Below are 22,069 nucleotides of genomic sequence, written 5' to 3' on the forward strand. Positions count from 1 at the left end.
GCTGGAGACACGTGTCCGGGACACACTAGTATGTCAGTGTTGGGAGCCCAGAACATGCTGGGTGCTCCCCCCGGGCTCCCTGTCTGAGCCATAGCCCATCTGCAGCGATTGATGCCATGGAGACAGTGTGGGCTGGAGCGGTTACTTCCAAATATTGGTCCTTGGATCCCCTGTGCCAGGATGACCACGAGCACCTGTTAGAAACACAGATTCCCGGGTACACTCCATCCCTACTGGATCAGAGTCTTTAGGGCTGGAGCCCAGGAATCTGCATGTCAACAAGTGCTCCAGACAATAGTCGCAGAGCCAAGTTTGGAACCGACTTGCCTAGAATAGAGAAATAGAGTGATAAATCTTGCAGGAACCTCATTTCAGGTAAGAGTTTCGACCTCCGCCCTGGCCAAGGTTGTTGCTACAGCAAGAATGGAGCCAGTGAGCAAAGTCGCTGGTCCTTGGTTTGCCTTCTTCCTTTTCTACCACTGCGGGATGCGCTGCTAACTACGGGAGTGAGGTTTCCAGACCGGTGTGATGCATCGCTCTCCCAGTCCGTTATCAATCACCCTGCACCGACGGAGTGCTCACGTGGGGCGTCCCTGAGGCAGTGGAAGTAGGTTCTGCTCAGACCCTGCTCCCACCTCTCTTCCATCAGTTGAGCCCACGCAAGCCCACCGCACGCCAAGCCTTAGTCTGGGGTGTCCAGACATGACGCTATTGAGTGCTTGGCTCTTTCCACAGGGAAGGGGCCTTCACCACTCTGTGGTTAGCACTGCCCGATCTTTCCGTGCCATTCCATTTTTGGACTCGGCTCTCTGGAAACAATGCCCCTCCAGCCACATGGTGTCCCGGGAAGCCACTTTATGCTCTCGGGGCAGCCTGCCCAGTGCTCCAGGTCCCTAATTGATGTATGAGTGACTGAGGCCCCAAGTACCAACACGGCTGCTCTTTGAAAAGCTGCCTGCTCAGCACATCCCTGAGGCAGGAGTGTTTTTGCTCCCCTAGTTCCCCTGTGACAGCGTAAGAGGCCATTAAGATATTAATATATTAGCATCTCTGCAAGATGCTATTTTGGTAAGTTTTAAAAAGTGGCCGTTTCTCATTCTGTTAGAAGTTTAGGCTACGGCAGCCTTCAGCTGCCCAGCAGGCCTGGCCCAGGCTCTGCTGGGGTCACCAAAGCCGTCGGTCATGCAGCCGGAGCTCAGCAAGCACAATTAGGTCCATGAACCCGTCTCTGGTCTTGCCCTTTCTGCCCCCCTCCCCCCAGCCTGGAGCGGACGGGAAACTTGGCCCAGGTCAGAGAGCAGAAAGAAGCTGATAACCTTCTTCTTTTCTCATCCATCTTGCTCGGGGGACTGGGTCCTCTGTACAGTGACAGCGTAAACGTTAGCTGAGTTTTGGGTGATTGTGTCTCATCAGCCTGGACCCTGCCATGATTTTTGAACAGGTGACACGATACCTGGTTCTGCATCGAGGGTCTCCATTTGCGTGGTGTCAGCCGTGCAACCAGAGCGATATGCTTTCTGGAGGTTTCTCCAGATAGTCTAATTTCTGATTGGGAGAACAACCCTTGGTTGCTTAAGTCATTTTAATGAATGACAGAGTCTCTGATGTACCAGACAAACTTTGGAGCCTTTAATACCCCTTCCTTGCCCAGGCACCCTCTTCACCCAGCTCATTATAAAACAACAGTGATGCCACTTCAGAGATTTAGGCCTGTCACACTGAATTTAAGAGAAACCTAAATCCCACCAGAATAGGGGCGCCCGGGTGGCTCAGTCTGTTGAGGGTCTGACTCTTGGTTTCCGCTCAGGTTGTGATCTCAGGGTCATGAGACTGAGCCCCACGTCGGGCCCTAAGCTCAGCGAGGAGTCTGCTGGAGATTCTCTCCCTCTCCCTCTGCCCCTTCCCCCTGCATTCTCTCTCTCTCAAATAAATACATAAATCTTAAAAAAAATCCCACTGGAATAAAGAGTTAATACAATTCTTTTAGCAAAGCCTGGTCTGTGAAGGTGTCTCCCCTTGTGGGGCCTTTGTTTGGTCTGCGTGACCTCACCAGCCCTCGCTGCTCCAGGTGAGTCAGCCTTGTCACCAAATACCTCAGCCCACCGTACCTAGGCCAGGTGCTTCCAGGTGCTTCCTGACACTCAGTGGGCACCTCCTAGGGCTGGGAAGAAGGACGTAATAGGAGGAGAGTGAAAAAACTATGTGGTTAAGGTTAATTAATTGAATTTAAATAAAAAAAGAACAAAATGGATAAATAAACATGGTATAATTTAAATAATGCAATATTATACGTAATAATGATTGATCACTTGCTACACAAAATAGAATGGAGGAAGTTTAAAAACATAATATTATAAACAATATTGCAAATGTAGTATCACAAACATAAGAGACAAGATATAAAAATTACATATTGTTTGATTTAAATTTCATAAATTTTTAAAACTTACATACCATTCTATAATATTAGAAAACAGAATAATGGTTATCTTTGGAACTGAGTAGAGACAGGAAGGTGAATAAAAAGGGATTCTCTTGTGATTCCTCTTCAGTTACGTTTCTTGACCTATATATTGGTTTTACATGTATGTTCAGTTTGTGAAAACTTATTTATCTGCACAGTAAGATTTGTAAACTTTTTTCTATATATTGAACACCAGTAAAAAGTTAAAATATAAAGCAACCATTAACAACTGGGAAAATATTTGCCTTTCCTAATATAATGGGCATTTTCCTTAATATATAAAGTGTATCTATGAATATGTAAGAAAAAACCCACCATCATCATCTTTTTGTTATCACCAATGACATGAGCAGAATTCATAAAGAAGGAAATAAAAATGTCACATAAATACTGGAAAGAAAAAACCCTCAATAAAAGATATTTGAAGCCTAGTAGGTATTTGCCACTTTCCCCCAAGACTGGAATAGATTTGGATGAATATCAGCAAGTTAAAATATCACAATTTTGGAGAATATGAATTCGGTTTTATAAACTGCATGTCAAAGTTGGAGAAGAGCAACTGAAGCATTCCACTGATAACTTGTTTCAACCTCTCCCTTTTATTTTCTTTACCCTTTCCCACCTCACTGAACCCCTTGGTGGCTCCTGGACAGGTTGATAGAGCGAACACAGGCCTCCTGGAACAGAGGTCTGGGCGGGGATACACGGTGCCGAAAAAAGCCTAAGGGAAGAGTTTCTGTTGTCTGGAGATATCAGATCTTTTCTATCCTTGTTATAGAGACATCTGTGTCTGCCCGGCACCCCAAACTTCTGGGACAAGAATCCCACACCACCCTCCCCACACTCATGGGGGAACTGTCTGCCTTCCTCCCACCCTGTAGGTCTTTAGTGGGGGGCCACCATGCTCACATTCCATCCTGCTGTGTTGGTTGGTTTGGGGGTTTCTGACACTCACTACTGGTGTCCCATTAACTACAGGAAGAACAAGCAGCCGAACATGGTCAAACACACAGAAGGCTCATTAAGTCCAAGTTTCACTATGTTACAGGCTATGTTAGGCCTGTGGAAATGCACCAAAAATGCCTTCAAAATGGAGGAAATGGAGCTGAAACTTGACATTTATTGTGAACAAAATGGAATTGGAAACACCTATTAAGGCAAATGGTTAAAAGCTGTGGCAAGTAGACAGCTTTGTTAGCACACATGACTAGTCCAGCCTAGAAAAGGGACTGAGATGATCCTTTTAGGTAAAGATTTTCCCATTGGAGGATCCAACATACTGGCTAGATTCCGTGCTAAGCACAAGTCACGGTCTAGTTGGACAAACATCTCTCTCTGATTGACTCGTGGAGACTATCCCCATGCTTGGCTGGGTCCTAGTGGGGACGCGCTCATTGTCCCACTGCTCAGCTTGTCTGCCTGGTAATACCACACACATCTTGGTTCTTAGGCTGCTGTTAGGGTCTTGGATCATGAGTACCGAAGTATACAGAAGGGGCTGCAAGGGAAACCCCCATTCCCATTAGCAGAAGCGAACCCAGATCCTCGTCGGTTGGCAATGGAGGGAGAATGTTCTGTGAGGCGGGGCAGTTAGATTTTGCAGCTTTTAGATTCCTGATGAATCTTTCAAATCACCACAGCCTCTGTTGCACTGGGCTCTGGGGCTGGCTCCGGTGTGGACACGTGACCATTCCGCAGTGATACTCAAACCAAGCTGTAACGTCTTTTTTTCTGAAGGCTTAGTGCTTATAGAGGGAAACGAAACATGACAGGTTACATACATCTAGAAAACTTGGTAGAATTCAATCACCTTCCATTTATTGGAGTCTATTTTAAAGATTTTTTATTTGTATTGAGATGTAACATTCAGTAAGTAAACAAATATTAAGTGTATGGCTTGATGAATGTTTACAGATGTATCTACTTATAAAACCCCCAACAAGATCAAGATAGAGAACATTTCCAGCATCCCAGAAGGCTCACCCCCAAGATAAACACTCTTGTGACCACTTTCAGTGTGTATATTAGTTTAACCTGTTCTTGACCTTCATCTAAGTGGAATGCAAAGGGAGGGAACCTTTTGAGTCTGAACACTGTGTCTTTAGTGCCCTGTCTAGCTCCCACCTAACCCTCCATCCTGGAAGATTATCTTTTCATTCATTAGTTGAAATACCCTCGGTAGATAATTAAATTCTTTGATATCCAAACCAAGACTTGCCCAGAAGAAAGCAAGCATTTTTCTTCTGTGGCTTCCCACCTTCTCTCTGGATCACTAGCAGAGAGAGTGTCTATCTTCTTTTCGAAGATGCTTACTCTCTCTGTCTCCCTGAATCACAACCACATCCCAACGCAGCATAGTAAATTCAACCCCTGCACATTTCTGGTTGTTGCAAGATTGTTTTGTTACAAGGGTTTTAGAATGCATTTTTGTAGTCCATTCTCTTTTCAGATGAGAAAACATTGGTTTAGCATCGCCCATGAATGGAGTCGATCACAGTATGTGATAGGATTTGAAAGCCAAAGAAAAAGGACCCCCAAAGTATGTATCTTCTGGAGCCTGACCTACTCCAGTTTTTTTTTTTTCTAATTTGTGTTTCTTTTGGGTTAAGACAAAAACTCTCTTTTATTATGTAAATATTATCTGTGGTGAATATCTAAGTCAATTTTCCGTTGCTTACAATGCTGTAGGCAATAGAAATTACCTATTATTTAGCTAGTAATTGAACGAGTTCCTGAGAGGACATCAGGTTGAGGTGAAGAGATTATTGATGACTGCATAAAACTTGGCAGGTGTTTGGCAGCCAAGAGACATAAGAGAGCACAGAGTGAGGAGAGAATCACAGGTATGGAAGGTGTGGTGTAGCAATCATTCTCGCCTCTGTTTCCCCTCCTTCTGCAGTTGGTGGTGATGGCAGAGAGGACCCGGGCCACGATTTGAGAATGATGGAAGAACAAGCTGGAAGGATTCTGAGTTCACCAACCTCTTTGAACCCTCATACCAGTCCCAGAACCTCTTTCTTCTGGGCTTTGTCTACATAAGAAAAAAAAAAATCTATCTTGTTTAAGTCAGTTATTTTTGGTTTTGTGTTGTTTGCAGCAGCAAAATCTATTCCTAATTTTTACAATGGCTTGTTATTAAAAAAATTTTTAAAGATACTTACTTTATGTGCTCTTCCTGATTGTTGTATTGTTATCTTGGGTTCTTGGGGACTAATTCTCTAGCTTATTGAGTCTGCTGACTTGTGTTTATGATAAAATTCTTACATGTGTATTTGTACTTTTGATTGGTTTGAGTTGTGAGAATGTTTTTTCAAAAAGGTTGACATTTGCTCCTATTTTCTACATCTGGCTCATCCCCAGTTGTTCTGGTTACTATTGCGGCATAACTAACCACCTCTAGCCTAGTGGCATTGAGACAAGCACCATTTATAATGCTTACGGCTTCTGTTGGACAGGAATTCAAAATGGGCAGAGCAGAGATGGCTGGTCTCTGCTCCACAATATCTGGGACCTCAGCTGAGAAGAACCAAAGGCTGGGTGCTGAATCATCTGAAGACTTGTTAATCATGTGTCTGGTGGTTGCTCTGGCTGTCAGCTGGGACCTCAGCTGGAACTGTTGGCTAGAATGCCTGCATATGGCCTCTGCAAATAGCTGCTTAGGCTCACGGCATGGTGGCTGAACATCAGTGAACATCCTGAAGAGAACCAGGAAAAAGCTGGCTAAAAGAGTAGTGGTTATAATAAAAACAGCAGTGGCTTCCAGGGCCTGGGGGGAGACAGGATGAATAGGGAGAGCACAGAGGGTTTCTAGGGTGGTGAATAGTATCTTTATAGTATTTTTAGGGCATATAGTATCTGTATAGATACTATAATGATGGATACGTGTCATCCATTTGTCCAACCCATAGAATGTACAACACCAAGTGTGAACCCCAATGTGAACTGTGGTGTTGGGGCACATATGATATGTCAGTGGAGGTTCACTGATGGTAACGACTCTGGTGGGAGACAATCATAATGGGGAGGCTATGCCTGTGTGAAGGCAGTGGGCATACTGGACATCTCTGTAACCTCCTCTCAATTTTTCTGTGAACCTAAAACTGCTCTAATAAAGTCTATTTAGGGGCACCTGGGTGGCTCAGTCAGTTAAGCGTCCGACTATTGATTTTGGCTCAGGTCATGATCTCAGGGTCATGAAATCGAGCCCTGCATTGGGCTCTGAACTGGGTGTGGAACCTGCTTGGGATTCTCTCTCCCTCTGCCCCTCCTCCCCGCCGCCCTCCCTTGGTCATGTGCACACTTTCTCTCTCTATCTCTCTCTCTCTTTCTCTTTCTCAAAAAAAAAAAGTCTAAAAAATTACTATCTTGCCTTTTATGACCTGGCCTTGAAAGTCATAGCATCCCTTCTGTCCTAGTTCCAACCAATCCAGATTTAAGGAGGAGGGAATGTGAACTCTACCTTTTGATAGTAGGCATGCCAAAGCCATACTGGGAGAAAAGAATGTGACATGGGAAATGTTCTCATGGCCATTGTTGAAAAAACCCATCTGCCACAGTAGTCCAGTCTTGATTTTAATGTTACTTTTGCAACTTGGGGTTTGCTTGTTCCCAAATGTTGAGCCAGTGCTAAGTCCAGAGTCTCAGATCCAAGGTTTTAGACTAACTGACCTTAAATCCAATGTCTCAGTTCAAAGTTTTAAACTATGAAGGGAGAACTTTTCTCCCACTCAGAGCCCAGACAAAGATGGATAATCTTCCACGTAATTCTTCCAATGCCAGTGGGTGGACTTTCCCAAGTTCGCTCTTTTATGGACAATGTCACCTTTTGAAGGTCAGGGTTCCTATAACTCCCTCTGTTTTATTTTTTTAGGCCTTTTCTCCCACGCGGGATGAAGCTCCCCCAGAACAGCGGCTATATCTCCATCTTTGTATTTCTTTTTTTTTTTTTTTTTTTTTTAAGATTTTATTTATTTATTTGAGACAGAATGAGAGAGAGAGAGAGCACATGAGAGGGGGGAGGGTCAGAGGGAGAAGCAGGCTCCCTGCCGAGCAGGGAGCCCGATGTGGGACTCGATCCAGGGACTCCAGGATCATGACCTGAGCCGAAGGCAGTCGCTTAACCAACTGAGCCACCCAGGCGCCCTCCATCTTTGTATTTCTAACAATAAACACAAACACCCGTTCTGTGGTAGAAGCTCAACCAGTGTTTCTGAATGGAAATGAACTTCTTTCTTCTATTTTGACCTCATGCTTCTGTCCTTTATTAAGTATCCATTCATTCCTGCTGACTTCATTATTTTATCTTGGAATTTTTTTTAAAAAGTTACTTGTCGTTTAACAACTCCCTGACATTCCTGGAGCTAAAGGCCTGTAGATATTCAATAAATTAATAATGTTATGAGTTTAGCATTTATATGATTCTGTATATTTGCAAAGCAGCAAGCATAAATATTTCAGTGCAATGCACTTAAAAGGTAGCAGGATAGAAAAGCATCTCCCTAGTTCTGTGCTCCTGTGGGGTGATGTTTCTATTTCTGTTCGACCCACATTCAAAAGAAAATACAAATTCCATACCTCCTCCCTCCAGTGCATATGAAGGTCTGCGTCTTTGTTAAGGACCTGGATGCGGCAGCAGGTAAAACCCTGAATCTCAGTGGTTTTATTCAACAAGACTGTAGCGATCACTCACTTGACCCTCCCACATGGCTTCCCGGCGAGAAGAAGCCATTTTGCTTCACGAGAGGTGTGGATACAGAAAGGAGTGACAAATGCAGGTCATTTTTGTACTCATTCTACTGCAGTGTCTTCCACGTCAAGAGACTTAGGAACAAGGAACGTCCAGCGCCTTGGCATTTTGCCACTGAGGCTTCATCTCTTGCTCTTGGGATCCTATCTTCTCTGTTCCAAGGAAGGGCTTTGCTCTCAACTGCATGGCAGCTACCTCCGACTGCAGGTTTTCATAGGAAATGGCTAAAATGATGACAGGATGTTAACTCCACTTAAGAAATAAAGTCCTGGAAATGAAAAGGAATGGGTCTCACACTGTGGCAATTCAGGTGCTCAGAGGTGGCTTGTGACACCTCTGCTTGCAGGCCCTTAAACCCTACGATGGAGATGGCTGGCGTTCCTCTTGTCAGGCTCCTCAGGAGCCTGATGCATCCGAGTATCAACCATAATCAGCTTTCCTAGAGACATCTGGCCCTCTCTCTTGTAGCAACTAGAATCTATTAACAGTTCAATCTTGATAATTTAACCCCAATCCATTACATATGTCCTGTGTTACTGGGAAGAATATTATTTATTTGCCAATTCATTGGCTTGTGGACTTCAGATGCACCTTAATTGGCATGAACCCAACAGAGGATTGGGGCTTTTTGATCTTGACTTGAGGACAGCTTCAGGGCCAGGCCTGGGACAGGGTTCAGTTGAACAAAACACAGTGTGCCAACCCCCAAAAAGACCACCAGGAAAACCTGCTGACGAAGCAAAATTGAGTTTATTACTTATTGCAGTAAAGGAGTATAAACCACCTTGACAGAGTCTTAATGGTCTCAGAAGAGAAAGATCAAGGATGGATGTTTATAGAATTTGAGGGTCTGATTTACAGTGGGCATTTCAATGATGATATCTGATTGGGAATGGACAAAGCCCATGATATAACAGTTTAAGTTTGGCAGGAACAGTGACATGAGGCTTTTGAAGCAGGTCTTGATGAATAAATAGTTTAATAAGCAAGTGGTTTGTCTAGTTGCCTGAGAAAGGGACTATTTGAATGATGTATTATTCAGATGCATGGATTTTTAGGACATTTCTGTGTTTTTTTAAAAAGATTTTATTTATTCATTTGACAGAGAGAGAGAGAGCACGAGCAGGGGGAGCAGCAGAGGGAGAGGGAGAAGCAGGCTCTCCACTGAGCAGCGAGCCCGATGTGGGGCTTGATCCCAGGACCCTGGGATCATGACCTGAGCTGAAGGCAGAGGCTTAACCAACTGAGCCACCCAGGCGCCCTAGGACACTTAAGCAAACAATAATGTAATTTGCTATTTCATCTTTCTGGGAAAGAATATCCTGGAATAGTAAAGTCATGTGAGTGTGGACAGTCTTAGGTCTTCATCATCTCATGCTGTGGGGTTGTAGGCAGGTTGTTCTCGGTATATCACAGACATTGAATATTGACTCTGTGCCAAGTCAGGGGCATCTTAATGGAAGAAGGACTGGACAAGTGGATCGGTAGCGCTGGTCAACAACAGAAGACATCTCTTTAGGTAAGCTGTACAGAATTCTAAAGTAGATGCAAACTAAAAGGAAAGGAAGGTGAAATACCTACGAATACCTCTGATTTCAACTAAATGCGGTACGGTGCACTAAATGCTCACTGGGCACTGGCCCTGCCAGGCACGGGTGCTGGTGACCCTGAGCTGAAGCAAACCCGATTCCCGTTCACGTGGAGGGAGACAGGTGCTCTGTGAACAGGCCGGGCGGACCCTGCAGTGGTGTTGTGCACAACGTGGTGAGCATGGAGGCCGCGGCGATGACTTCTGGGGCAGATCCGGAAGCCTTCATCACGCAGGAGCTGATTCTGTGTCTGACGGTAAGATTCATCCCTATTTCTGTAGCCACTAGATGGACATCTTAGCCTGGATATCAGCCATCATGTCGGTCACACATTCTTATCTTTGGAGAAGATGAGAGTGTGTCCCAAAGAGCAAAGCCTTGCCCAAGGGCAGACTGGACTCCTCAAGGAATCTCTGAGAAGGGAACAGAACTTCCACCGGCAGGAGCAGAGGAGTTAGAAAGGGAATGAGATCTGGGCCAGTGCTGTCCCTGAGCAATCCTTCAAGGACTTACTGTAGCAAGAACCCAATCAGGTAATCTATGTGAAGTGATCTGTGATCAACAGACATTTTTTCACTTACTCTATTTACTACCTTAGATTGTTATTTACCTTTTAATGAGTACACCATGTCTCTTGGACTGCTCTGTAATCTCTTTATAGATAGGGATCATGTCTCTTTGTGTCTCAAGTGGCCCATCAGCATGCCCTGCTCATAGAAAGTTTAAACACTTGGGGCCTCTGGATCCAGCTGGAAACCACTTCTTGGTAGGAGAACCCTCTGCTGGAGAACCAGGCACTTTCCCCAGATTTGCTGTCTGCCAATGAGCTTCGTGTCATTGGGCAGTTGCTTTAGCCTCAGTGCCATGGGGCTTTGGGATGGTCCCAGCTCTCCTCAGCTGCCAGGCATTGGGCTATGTGAGCCAGCTGCTCATTTGGCTGAGGCTTTTCCACGGTCCAGGATGGATCCTCTTAGCATGGGGCAAAGGGTCAACTTAATATATGGCCCTCCAGCGTTCCAAAGGAAAGACAGCCCTGGTCCCCTGCTCCCAAGTGGGATCTATGTAGGCAAATTCAAGATCCCCAAGGCAGGGATCCAGCAAATGGGTCCAGAGACTGCATGGGCAAGATTCTGAGGGGAATATAACAGGGGCTGGTAGTTGGATAATGAGAGGAAAAGAGCTATGTGAATCTAGGGTGATGGTAAGTTGAAATTGGGCTTGACTATATTTCACACCTTTAATTCCTGAGCCTGTGAGAAAGGGGAGGGTAGAGTTACCTTTTGTGGAACCTTAATGCTGAATATTCTCATATTTAGCCATGCCCTGGGGGAATGCCAGAGTTGGCTATGGTCACACCATCTATTTTCTGCCCCCTCTGTTGCCCACTCCCCCTTTTTAAAAAGTCTTTGGGATTCCTGTATCTCTGGTCTCTGAGGAAAGAGAACTGGTCATATATATCATGGTTTCCTTATTTCTAAATTATCTCTAACACGAAGCAGAATAAAACTGAGATTCTCCACACCCCCTGAAGTCACTACCTGCACCTTCCCTGTCGGCGTGCATTACCGACGCCTGTCCCAAGCGCTCGACACACATCAGCTTTTGTGATCCAAAATAGGCTCTCACAACTTGTAAAAAGTTAGTATTTTTGAGAGAAAAAGGTATTTGACTTGGAAAGTCCAAAAGAACCAGGGCATCACCGTCTGTGTACTAAACAGTAGACAGGAAAGCCAGGTGAGGACACAGGTTTAGAGCAGACTAGTGCTCTCCGGTTGAATAAATGTTGGCTGGGGAGAAAAGAGCCACGGTGGGGATCTCTGAGAGCCAGAACCACATACTGGCCCTCACCTAGCACTGAAACTCTGAGGAGGGGTTGTTAGAACCCCCCAAATAAGTTCTAGGAAATAGGAACCTGATTAGCATGTGAGCCAGTGAACTACTCTCCCTCAGATGGCATCAGAAGGTGTCCTTGGTCCTGACCATCCTGCAAGAGGCTGGCAAAGGGCCCGGCATGGTGTAAACCCACCCCCTTTGCCGGTGAAATCGCTGAAATCACGCTCTTCACTCAACGTGGGTGAATCACATAGCTCTGGGCTCCTTCACTCCCGGGGGAGTTGAGAACCTTGAAGCGGTGTTGGTACTATCTTACATCGAACCCCTCTGCCTCCCCTGTTCCTCCTGACCCAAGCCAGGCTCTTTGCCCTCTCTTTCCCAGGAATCTGGTGTTAGTCTTCAGATTCCAGTTCAATTTCAGCTAGTCTACAATGGAAGAGCGATGACCCAGGTTGCTGGGGAGGGGCCACCTTCCGCCCTTGGGTCCTCCATTTGCCCTCTCTCCCATGCTGTTGGCGAGGCAGAGAAATCCAGGCAGCTGGGAGAGAAGCAGAGCGACGGAGAGAAGATGAGGTAGGAGATGGAGTGCTAGGAAACCCAAGGCTGTCAAAGGAATTTCTTGTTTTTCCAGCGATACTGTCTCCCAGCCTCTGAGAGGTAGGAGACTAACTGCACGAAGTGCCAGTTTGCCAACCCAGATGGGAGTGTCACACAGACCCCCAGACGGGGGTGTCACACAGACCAACCCCCTCCCCCTTTTTGTCATTTTTCCTTCCCCGACTCTACTCCCCCATTCCCTCAGACACCCAGTTACCTCTGTGCAAGCTGAAGTGGAGTTCAGCTCATGCCAGACTCTTCCCTCTTCCTGATTCAGTCCGTCCTGACTACTTTAACTAGCGTCTGCCTCTGTTCACCTTTGGCACCTGTCTCTGTGGGTGTCGCCGAAGACTGTTTTGGCATCTTCGGCAGCGGTGCCTGGTCACCTGCGGGTAGCAACCCATATCTGCTGCCATCGAGCCAAGTTTGCACATGCTTTATTTGTGTGATCAACTTCAACAAAAAGCTATTTGCAGGCTTTAGTCTCATCTCTTAGAAGTCTGCTGAATTTTCTCCTGTTGAATGATTTTTGAATGAAAATTCTGCCACCTAACGCATTATCAATCTTCCCCAGCCTATGCAGTATGAAATTTGATCAGCACATCTCAGAGTCTTCTTCCCATGTATGAACAGAAATATTCATAGGACACAGATTATGGGCATTGTAACTACCAGAAACCATTCTCCTGGATAAGAGACAATTTCTGTCTTTACTCTCAGTTCACTAGAAAATAGAATTAAACCTTCCTGACCCCGATCCTTCTGATTAAGTGAAGTTCCTAGCATTATTACTAAAGGTTCGAGGAAATCTTGTGTGAGTGTTCTCCATTTTGTTCCCATACAGAATACACATCAGGTGCTCCTGGGGCTTTGGACTTGCAGGCGGACCACAAACAACCATCAGACATATGTTTAGTTAAATTAGCTTTAGCTTTTTTCCTTGAGTGCTTGTTTGTAGTTGGGTCATGGGGTCCTGTCCAGCCCTTCCTAGAAACCACGCACATCACCTTGATGGCTGGTGTCTCCTGGAGATTTCTGGGCACGGATTTAATTAGGATTGCCTTCTCTCCCTCAGCAGTCTTGGTTTTAGGCTCAAACTCTCTGTAGGGGCTTGCGGAGCCCAGACATCACACTGCTAATGTTTCCCTCTCTCCTCTGCCCTTTATCCATTTATTCATCAATGGCAGAGGGGCGTGGGATTCAGGCGGAAAAAATCACCGAGGCCAGTTGGAAAAGTCTGTGGGCAAGGGTGGCTCAGTTGGTTAAGGGTCTGCCTTCAGTTCAGGTCATGATCCCAGGGTCCTGGGATCGAGCCCCATGTCGGGCTCCCTGTTCGGCGGAGAGCCTGCTTCTCCCTCTCCCTCTGTCTGCCGCTCCCCCTGCTTGTGCTCTCTCTCTCTCTCTGTCAAATAAATAAAATAAAATCTTAAAAAAAAAAATCACAGTATTAAAAAAAAGGAAAGGTTTCCGGGGAGTGGGAGAGTGGGGGCCACACCGACTTTGCCCTGGTGAGGACTTGGGGGGCAGGCTTCAGTTTGCTGCCTCTGGGTATGTATGGTCAGCCTCCTGAAATCAGTCGTGACCCAGAACTCTGCACAATCCCTCACCCTTGTCTCCATGCAGCATTGGGCCCGGGAGCCTGCCAGGCCTCACCTGGGACCACCACGGGCTGTGAAGGTCTGCAAGATCCCATCCTCCAGCGGCCCCGGCCTCTTTCCTGCTGCAACCTCGAGGCCTGACACTAGGTGGCAGCAAAGCGCCGACCCTATTGCGCCCGGCAGTCCTCTGCCGCAGAGCTTAAGAAAAAAAAAGTGTTATTGCAGATTTTCCTTTTAGAGAGATACCTACCCATGCAAGATGAGCAGCTCTAAAGACAGCAATAGCCATAAGTGAAACTTTGTCAGGACAAAAGCTGCCTTCTGAATAGGATAGGCAAACAAAACAAACAAGACCCCAAACAGGCCGTCGTTTATGAAACACCTCTGAGGACAATACAATACAATTTTGGTCCTGATGCTCCGGAGCTGACCATTTGATATTGGAGGTGTGCAAGGAGGCAGAGCTTGTGATTTTCCGAGGCGCTTTCTCCTGGCAGCTTGGCAGTTAAATGTGAAAGTTTCATGACAATTTGTCGGCTGTAGAGGAGGTCGTTCTGCATGCTTTAGTGATGTCCGCCTTCTGATCCATGACCGCAGGCCCTGCAGTATTAATGGGCATCTTGTAGATAGCATATGGACCCCAGACAGATGTCAAGATGGGTTTTCTAATTGACAAGGATTAGCTCAGGAGGAAGAATCTATCTACTTCTAAGGCAGAGCCTTCAGAGAGTAGATGATTGACCCATCGCATCAAGCTGCATCCCAGAGGAAGGAAAAGGACAAAAGGGGGGCGGGCAGGGGTATGTGTGAAAACAAGTGCTCTGCTAGGGCCCAGAAAACCTGAGTCCTGTCTCCCAAAGGCCAAATGGTTCTTAGAATTTAGTAAACCCACCCCCATCACCCCTGCTCCCCACTCCCACACGTACTACTACTTCAACAGGATTTTTTTAGAGGGCTGTCAAAGTTTTTTAAGGAGCCAGCCTATTTCCTTCCTTTTCTTTTCTTTAAGATTTTATTTATTTGAAAGAGAGAGACCAAGCATGCGGAAGGGCAGAGCGGGAGGGAGAGGAAGAGGGAAAGAATCCCAAGCCGACTCTGTGCTGAGTGTGGAGCTGGATGTGGGGCTCGATCCTGCCACCCTGAGACCATGACCGTGACCCAAGCTGAAACCAAGAGTCCACTGCTCAACCGACTGAGCCACCCGGGCGCCCCAAGAAGCCAGCCTGTTTCAGCTGAGCCTGTTGCACTTGCAGAAGCAATCTTCTTGCTGAGGACGAGTTTTTCAGCTTGCCTGAAAGCTATTTATGTGGCTACCAAAGGCTGTGGAGAGGAAGCTAGGGTGGGTGCGAGCAGGAGAGCCCCTGTCAGATGTCTCTTCTTCTCCTCATTTGTCATCATCTAAGTAGCCTTCCGTTCCAAGGGCAGCGGAGAGCTGTAGGTTTACAGAGGATAAGAAACCTGATTTTGCCATCCAAGTGGCCGGGTTGACTTTCTCATCTTGCGAGGTCTCCCTGTGACTTCAGTGAGATGGAGAACATGACCCGTGTACCCCGTGTGTTCTCCTAAGAGCTGGGGTGATCGATGAGATACATCCACTTGTTGTGCTGGGTCAGTGGACCACTTCACCCACATAAGTGCATTTTAGGTTCATCTTTCTCATATTTATATGTTGCCTGAAATCCCTCCTTCTTCAGAAAGCCTTCTTGGCTTAATGAATGAGACTTGGAATCCCATACATTCAAATTCTACAATTCTATTTTCACATATTACCTCACCAAAATTAATTCTTTGCTTATAATGTAAAGCATTTCCCGATAAATCTGTGTATGAATGCTAGGTTTGCTCATAATTTGCATTTTTTCTGTGTCTCCAGAATTACTCCGCTGTGTCTCAGATTTCCATTTGCCAGAGAGCATGCAAATGAGGAGGTTGACAAGAAGAATATCAAGGAAATCCATGTATAAAATATAGCATGCAAAAATACGGCCGCGGTGCTTTATAACTTACAAAGAGATGTCAGGTATTTTTATCTAACTTGACCTTTGCAAAGACTATTATCCACATGTTTTAACTGGGAAATGGAGGCTCAGAAAGATATAGTAGGGCACTGGTACAGGACACGCACTCTGTGCGCCGAGCTGCACAGCATAACCTGCTGAAGGGGGCATGTGCACAGCACCTCAGGGAAGACAGGGACCTGGGACACAGCAAGGGGCAGGAGAGGCGGCTCACAGGATTGGCCTCTTGGGTGAGCAAGGCATCAGCATAATGCCAAGCCCCAACCTACCCTGACAGCGGAGCTGGAGGGAAGAGGGAACTCTACTGTCTTCCCAGGGCAGAGCAGGTCAGTCTTCAGGAAAAGACTGCTGGGAGCCGTGGTTGCTAGGTCCTCATCAGGTATCAAGTTCAAATGGGGACTGACTATCACCAGTTTGCAGCTACCACCCTAATGGCACTTCTGGGCTGGTGGTTCCCTCCACGATTGAGGCCGTGCAGGTGGGGATGGGTCCTAACTCCACAGGCCTGGAGGGCTCCAGCTGCCCAAGGTCTGCTGAGGGGTGCCTCCTGGTCCTGTCCATATAGTTCAGGGGCTCCAGGAACAGGGAACAGGGCAAGAGGTTCAAGAGAGGCCAGGTCACAGTGTCTTTTGGAGGAATATGTCATTTGCCTCGTTGCAAGCCCTAACCTACTCAATAGAGAACGTTTTCCCTGAAGGCAGGTCTGGAGGAAACTCAAGTGCAATGCGGGGGGTGGGGGCGGGGTGGTGGTGGGAGGGCTGGCCTGAGTATCTTCCTATGACTCAGGGTAGCTCTAGTTGCTGGAGAAGCTCCAGGCCCCGCCATGCAGCAAGTCCCAACGGGCAGCTGTCGCCTCAAAAGAGATTTGTGTGGTGGGGGGCCTCCTTTCCCTCAGGAGACTCTGCAGGTGGCTCAGGACCAGCCCACAGACCTGGAGGGCCCCGGCGGTCCTGGGCAGCCAAGGGGGTGCCTACTGCGCAGGCGGGACCTGGGGCACAGATCAGGGGACCCATGGACCCAGAAGAGAGCCACTTTCAGGAGAGGCCGGGTTGCAGGAGTGGACTACCGAGGTCACCTGGCATCTACCACATTCTGAGCCCTGACACCCATGTGCGTATTCCCCCACCTCAGGGATAGCTGGAGGAGTCTGCACTGCCTGGTAGGCTGCGCGGGCATCTTTTGCATCTCTTTTGCAAAGAGACACCTGGGAGCTCTGATGACTGTAAGCTGGGGTCCCAGCACACAGCCAGTCTAAATGGTGACTGTCACCCCGTTTAAAGCTGCCGCCTCAGAACGACTTTTGGGGCCAGGAGTCCTGAGCCCACAAGGCTCAGCAGGTGGCTGTGTATGAGCAGGAGCTACACGGGTCTGGAGAGTCCCGGGGCTGGAGAGTCCCGGCTGAGTTCCCGGGGCGGGGGTGGGGGGGTGGGGGCACTGTTGTGCGCATGCGCTAGCGCCCCAGGGAGGCAAATCCAGACGAGGGCAAGTGTCGTGTCTGGAAAGGTGAGGTTAAAGGTGTGGGCTCTTGGCGGGATCAAAGCATCTACCTGAATCCAATTCCTTGGTCCCTGAGGTCCAAGCCTTGCTTGGATGGCTTAAAGTGTTCCAGATTTAACATCATTAGGTCCTGGATACACACTCATAATGACAATGGATGGAGATGTGAACTGTGTTAAGAGAGATTAAAAACCAAGCTGAAAATTGTATGTTGGTTAGTTTGTTTTCTTTTGCTGTCTCCTCGGTTTTCTGAATTTTAAACGTGGTTTTACTGATTTTTTTTCCTGAATATCAAAGTTAGCATGCTTATTGTAGAACAAAAGGAATCTTATTTATGAAAAGCCATACGAATGCTCTCCAAATTTAGGGGACACAATGACAGTGATGGGGAGACTGGGAAGAGAGGAAACAAGCACAAACCAGGGGAGCAAGTCTTTTATTTCTCGGGCTTTGAGCAAATTGCTGGGTGCTGCTAAGGACCAGATTCTCCTTCCACCCCAAACTCTTCCTCTGTTGGATGGCGTGGTAAATAGGGTTAGGGAGTGTGAAAGGCACCACCATTCTGGGAGCTCGGCAGACCTGGCTTGAAACTCTGGCTCTCCGTTGCCCTGATGAGTAAGTTGACATCATTTTTAAAGCTTGCTGTGCCTTTGCTTCCTCCTCTGTAGAGTGAGGGATCATAATACCTAGTTTGCAGGGCTGTTGTGAGATCCAAGGGAGGTGACACCTGTCCAATCCCTGGCACTTTGGAGGTAGCGAAGCTCAATAGAAACTAGTAGACCCAATCTCCTAATTGATCAGAGTTGCTAGGATGTTATACAATGGCCTGGCCCTGAGATCTAGTGGAAGAATCTCTGCCCTCCTATAAGCCCCTTAGTGCTTGGGCGGGAGATGCACTCCTCCTTCGCCTGAGGATCATCTCTGTGCAGTCACCTCATTACCTGCCCTCTTAACAGTACGAAGGCTGAGCTGGGAAGAATTCCCTTCTCTCTTCCACACTCTTCCTGGGCTGCAAGATGGGTGCTTATTTTTCTTTCTGGACACGGCACCCTCCATGTTTAACAAAGCCTGGTTATTGCCTGTTTAAAATATGTTTTGTTTTTTTTTTTTGCATGTGTTCTGGGGAGAAGAAGGCAGCCATCTGAGAGCCCCCGAGATTCACCCAGATGTCTGATCCCAAGAGATAGCTCCTCTCAGTGCCCCCTGCCCTGCAAATGGCTGGTTTTGGTGATGTGTTGAATTCGGGCCACTCTTTTTTGTGACCTTTTGGAAGGGAAGACGAGTCCTGAGAGGCACTTCCAAAACAAGCCCCAGAAGTTTAGGTGACAACATTAGAAAAAGAGAGCGATTGTATTTTCAGAAAGAGTATGAGAATCCAGCGGCAAAGTAGATATTCAACCTCCATTTTATTGAGAGAGTAAATCAAGTAACTAAGTTTCAAGAAGGAAGAATCCAGTTTGGGCAGTTCTGTCTAAGGGAGGCTAAGAGTATCTCCCACTAAGACAGGCATTTTAACCCTCTAAGCGTCATACAAAATGATTTTTAAAATAATTGTTTAAATATATCCCAAAGATCTTTACAGTCTCTTCCCTTCACAGGTGGTGCAATCTCAAGCAGACTCCCTGACTCCGCTGTGTGGAACCTGACGCAGGGCTCGATCTCATGACTCATGAGATCATGACCCATGAGATCATGACCTGAGCAGAAACCAAGAGTTGGACACTTAACCGACTGAGCCACTCAGGGGCCCCTGCAAAAAGCACTTCTGAAGTGGTAAAATACAACTGAATAAAAGAAAAGTTAATAAAATTATAAAAATCTCTTTCAGTGCTCTCACTTTGCATAACTCTTTCTATTTTTGCATATTATCCTCTTTTTGTGTGCATATATCTATTTAATTGCCATCAATGTGGATGTTATTATGAAATATAGCATATTTACTTAATTTTATACTGTGCAATCATCCTCATATTTTTTAGAGACTTTCTATTGTAACTTTAATTTCTGTATAATATTCCATCTTGTTTTCTTGTTCATCTTGTTCGCCAAAATTTATTAAATCATTATCAGACTGTTGGACTTATTTAGCTTTTCAAAAAATATTTTTGAGTGCATAATATCTAACTGGGACTGTGCAGGGCTGACATTTTTATGCTGCACCAAAAAACGTTGGGTCTAAATATTTTTTGTCTTCTCTTTGTTTCTTCAGGGAAACTTCCTGGGAGTGTGAATTTCGTATTGACCTTTGCTTTGCATTAACGATGCAAAATGATTGAACCAAGTTAGCTTATGACAGGCAATAAATAAGTACACTACTTTTCACATATGCCCATTAGCATTAAGAATGATCATTTTTTTACTCTTTTTTTCAAAGGCATCATTTCATTTCCCATGAAAGTCTAGAATGGCCGGAAGAAAGCGGCGTGTACTGTCCTAAAGTCAGCGGGTCTCAGGTCCTGGGTACATAATGGCACTGAGATCCTAATCAGGTGTCTCTATTTTTATTTTCTTCACTGCAGTGTGGGTCTTCTTCTTCTTCTTCTTCCTTTTTTCACCTTTTGTTGAGGGGAAGTGTTCAGCCATCGACTTAGATTCATATCATCCCTTTGCTTTGACACCTCCAACAATTTCCTTGAAGACAGACCGTATAGAGGGAAGGTTGGTGGGTTTGGGTGGTGGCGTGAACTTGTGCAGTGACTCAAAACAGGCCAGCACTGAGCCAGGGAGAAACCAGGGCTAGCACCTGGGGGTGCAGGCCACCCCCACTGGCCCTCCCACTCGGTGCTGCCTGCAGGAGGAAGCTTGAAAGAAAAGGAAAGAATATTATACTCAATACCTAGGGAAAAACATGTTAGGAAGGGGGCTTAGGCAGGGCAGACTTCTACAAGTTGCTGTGCATAATAGAAAAGGCTTTTTTTTTTTTAAAGATTTTATTTATTTATTTATTTGAGAGAGAGAGTGAGAAACAGCATGAGAGGGGATAGGGTCAGAGGGAGAAGCAGGCTCCCCGCTGAGCCGGGAGCCCGATGCGGGACTCGATCCCAGGACTCCGGGATCATGACCTGAGCCAAAGGCAGTCGCTTAACCAACTGAGCCACTCAGGCGCCCTAGAAAAGGCTTTTGAAACCTTGTTTGGATCCAGAGATCCTCACTCTATGGAGTGGCTCATTCAATATTAAAAAATTAATCTTCTCTTCTGATTCTCTTATTACATTTATTCATGCTTATTTATCCCCCAATGTGTTTCCAGTTTCCTGTTCTCCAGAAGAGAGAATGGACAATTAAAAAAAGCCAGGCCCCTCTTCTCTGGGACAAAGTGATGGTGAGCTCTCCTGAAGAAATATGTAGCTAGGACTTCAGACTATCGCAGATGACACTGAGAAATCCGAGAACTGCAGGCAGATAAGTAAGCTATTAATACAGATCACATTCGAAATCCATTTTTAAAAAAAGGTTTTATTTATTTATTTGAGAGCCAGTGGTGGGGGGAAGAGAATCTCAAGCAGACCCTGCGCTGAGCGCAGAGCCCAACACGGGGCTCAATCCCACAACCCTGAGATCAGGACCTGAACCAAAACCAAGAGTCGGATGCTTAACTGACTGAGCCACCCAGGCGCCCCTCAAAATCCATTTCTTAAAGAGATGCTGAATATTTTGAAATGGATGCAGGGATCAGTTCCTATAGGAAAAAAAGAGATAAGAAATGAACATCAGTCTATTTCTAAAAACAGGGCAATTAATTTGCAAGTTTAAGGAGAGCTGTGGATATAGTGTGTTGCCGTTTCTGCCTGACATTAGGAAAGCGTGTTCCGTGTTATCTCCAGGAAGCAGAGTGTATCATATTTGACTGGATGCTACTGTTGTCAGATGTTCCAGACTCGTTGGAATAACGGCGTCGTCCTTTCTGAGCCTGGAGGATGGGCTCTGGTTGAGGCAGAAGACTTTGTCTTTGACCCTGGCTTTGACCTGTTCAAAAATTTTAGTTATGTGTCAATTGAAGAGAGAGACATTTTATAATCCAGCAGATGAGACAAAGCTCCGTGGAACCTAGTAACAATGATGGCAGGCCAGAGATTCAAAAATAATTTCAGTGGCCTGGAATAGCGGGCTGAAACTAACAGGATGAAGTTAGAACTTCACAGATTTAAAAAAAGCAACGGTCCAAATATAGACTGCGAACTGCTTCTGGGAAAAGATCTGGGAGTAATTCGATACAGCAGCTGAAGAGATCGTGAGAATTCAGAGATGCGCGGGCCTGGGTGGAGCGAGGGGATGCGGGGCGGCCTTGCCGCCCGCTGATCACCTGCCGTGGGGGAAGACGTGGGCCCCAGGGGTGTGGGCAGGGCCGGCCTGCAGGTGGTTAGCAGGCTCCAGAGCAAACAAAACACGGAAAGTAGGGGTGTGTGAAGGAGGCGCAGAGAAGGGCAAGGGGGACATGAGAGTTGTTCATACAGAGGTGGGACTGACTAGCTGCAGGTGGCATCAGGGGTCAGAACGAGTTCCCTGTCCCCGGGCCTCCCCTGCTTGCACCCTCTGCTCCTGCAGGCCTTCCCTGAGCATGTGAACGTCAGCCCACCACCCTTTACTCTCTATTCCCCTCTCCCCGCTTCGCTGCTCTTCTTTTCAAAGCGCAGGTCAGCGACTGAACAAGGACATTTGTTCTGGGCCGTTGTTCTGTCTCAGCGGGACCTCGCATAGGATGCTGGGCTGTGGCGTCTGCCTGCAGG

At 46.6% G+C, this 22,069-nt stretch overlaps 1 long non-coding RNA gene across 1 annotated transcript; it reads left to right on the forward strand.

Annotated features, from left to right (window-relative positions):
• The first annotated feature begins 16,673 nt into the window (after positions 1–16,673).
• On the forward strand, positions 16,674–19,164 carry LOC118536079 (uncharacterized). Its single transcript, XR_004917503.2, has 2 exons — positions 16,674–16,955; positions 18,941–19,164. It is a non-coding gene; the product is annotated as an uncharacterized LOC118536079 (long non-coding RNA).
• The last annotated feature ends 2,905 nt before the right edge of the window (positions 19,165–22,069 follow it).

This window comes from Halichoerus grypus, chromosome 7 (genome assembly GCF_964656455.1).
Source record: "Halichoerus grypus chromosome 7, mHalGry1.hap1.1, whole genome shotgun sequence".
NCBI classification, from domain to species: domain Eukaryota; kingdom Metazoa; phylum Chordata; class Mammalia; order Carnivora; family Phocidae; genus Halichoerus; species Halichoerus grypus.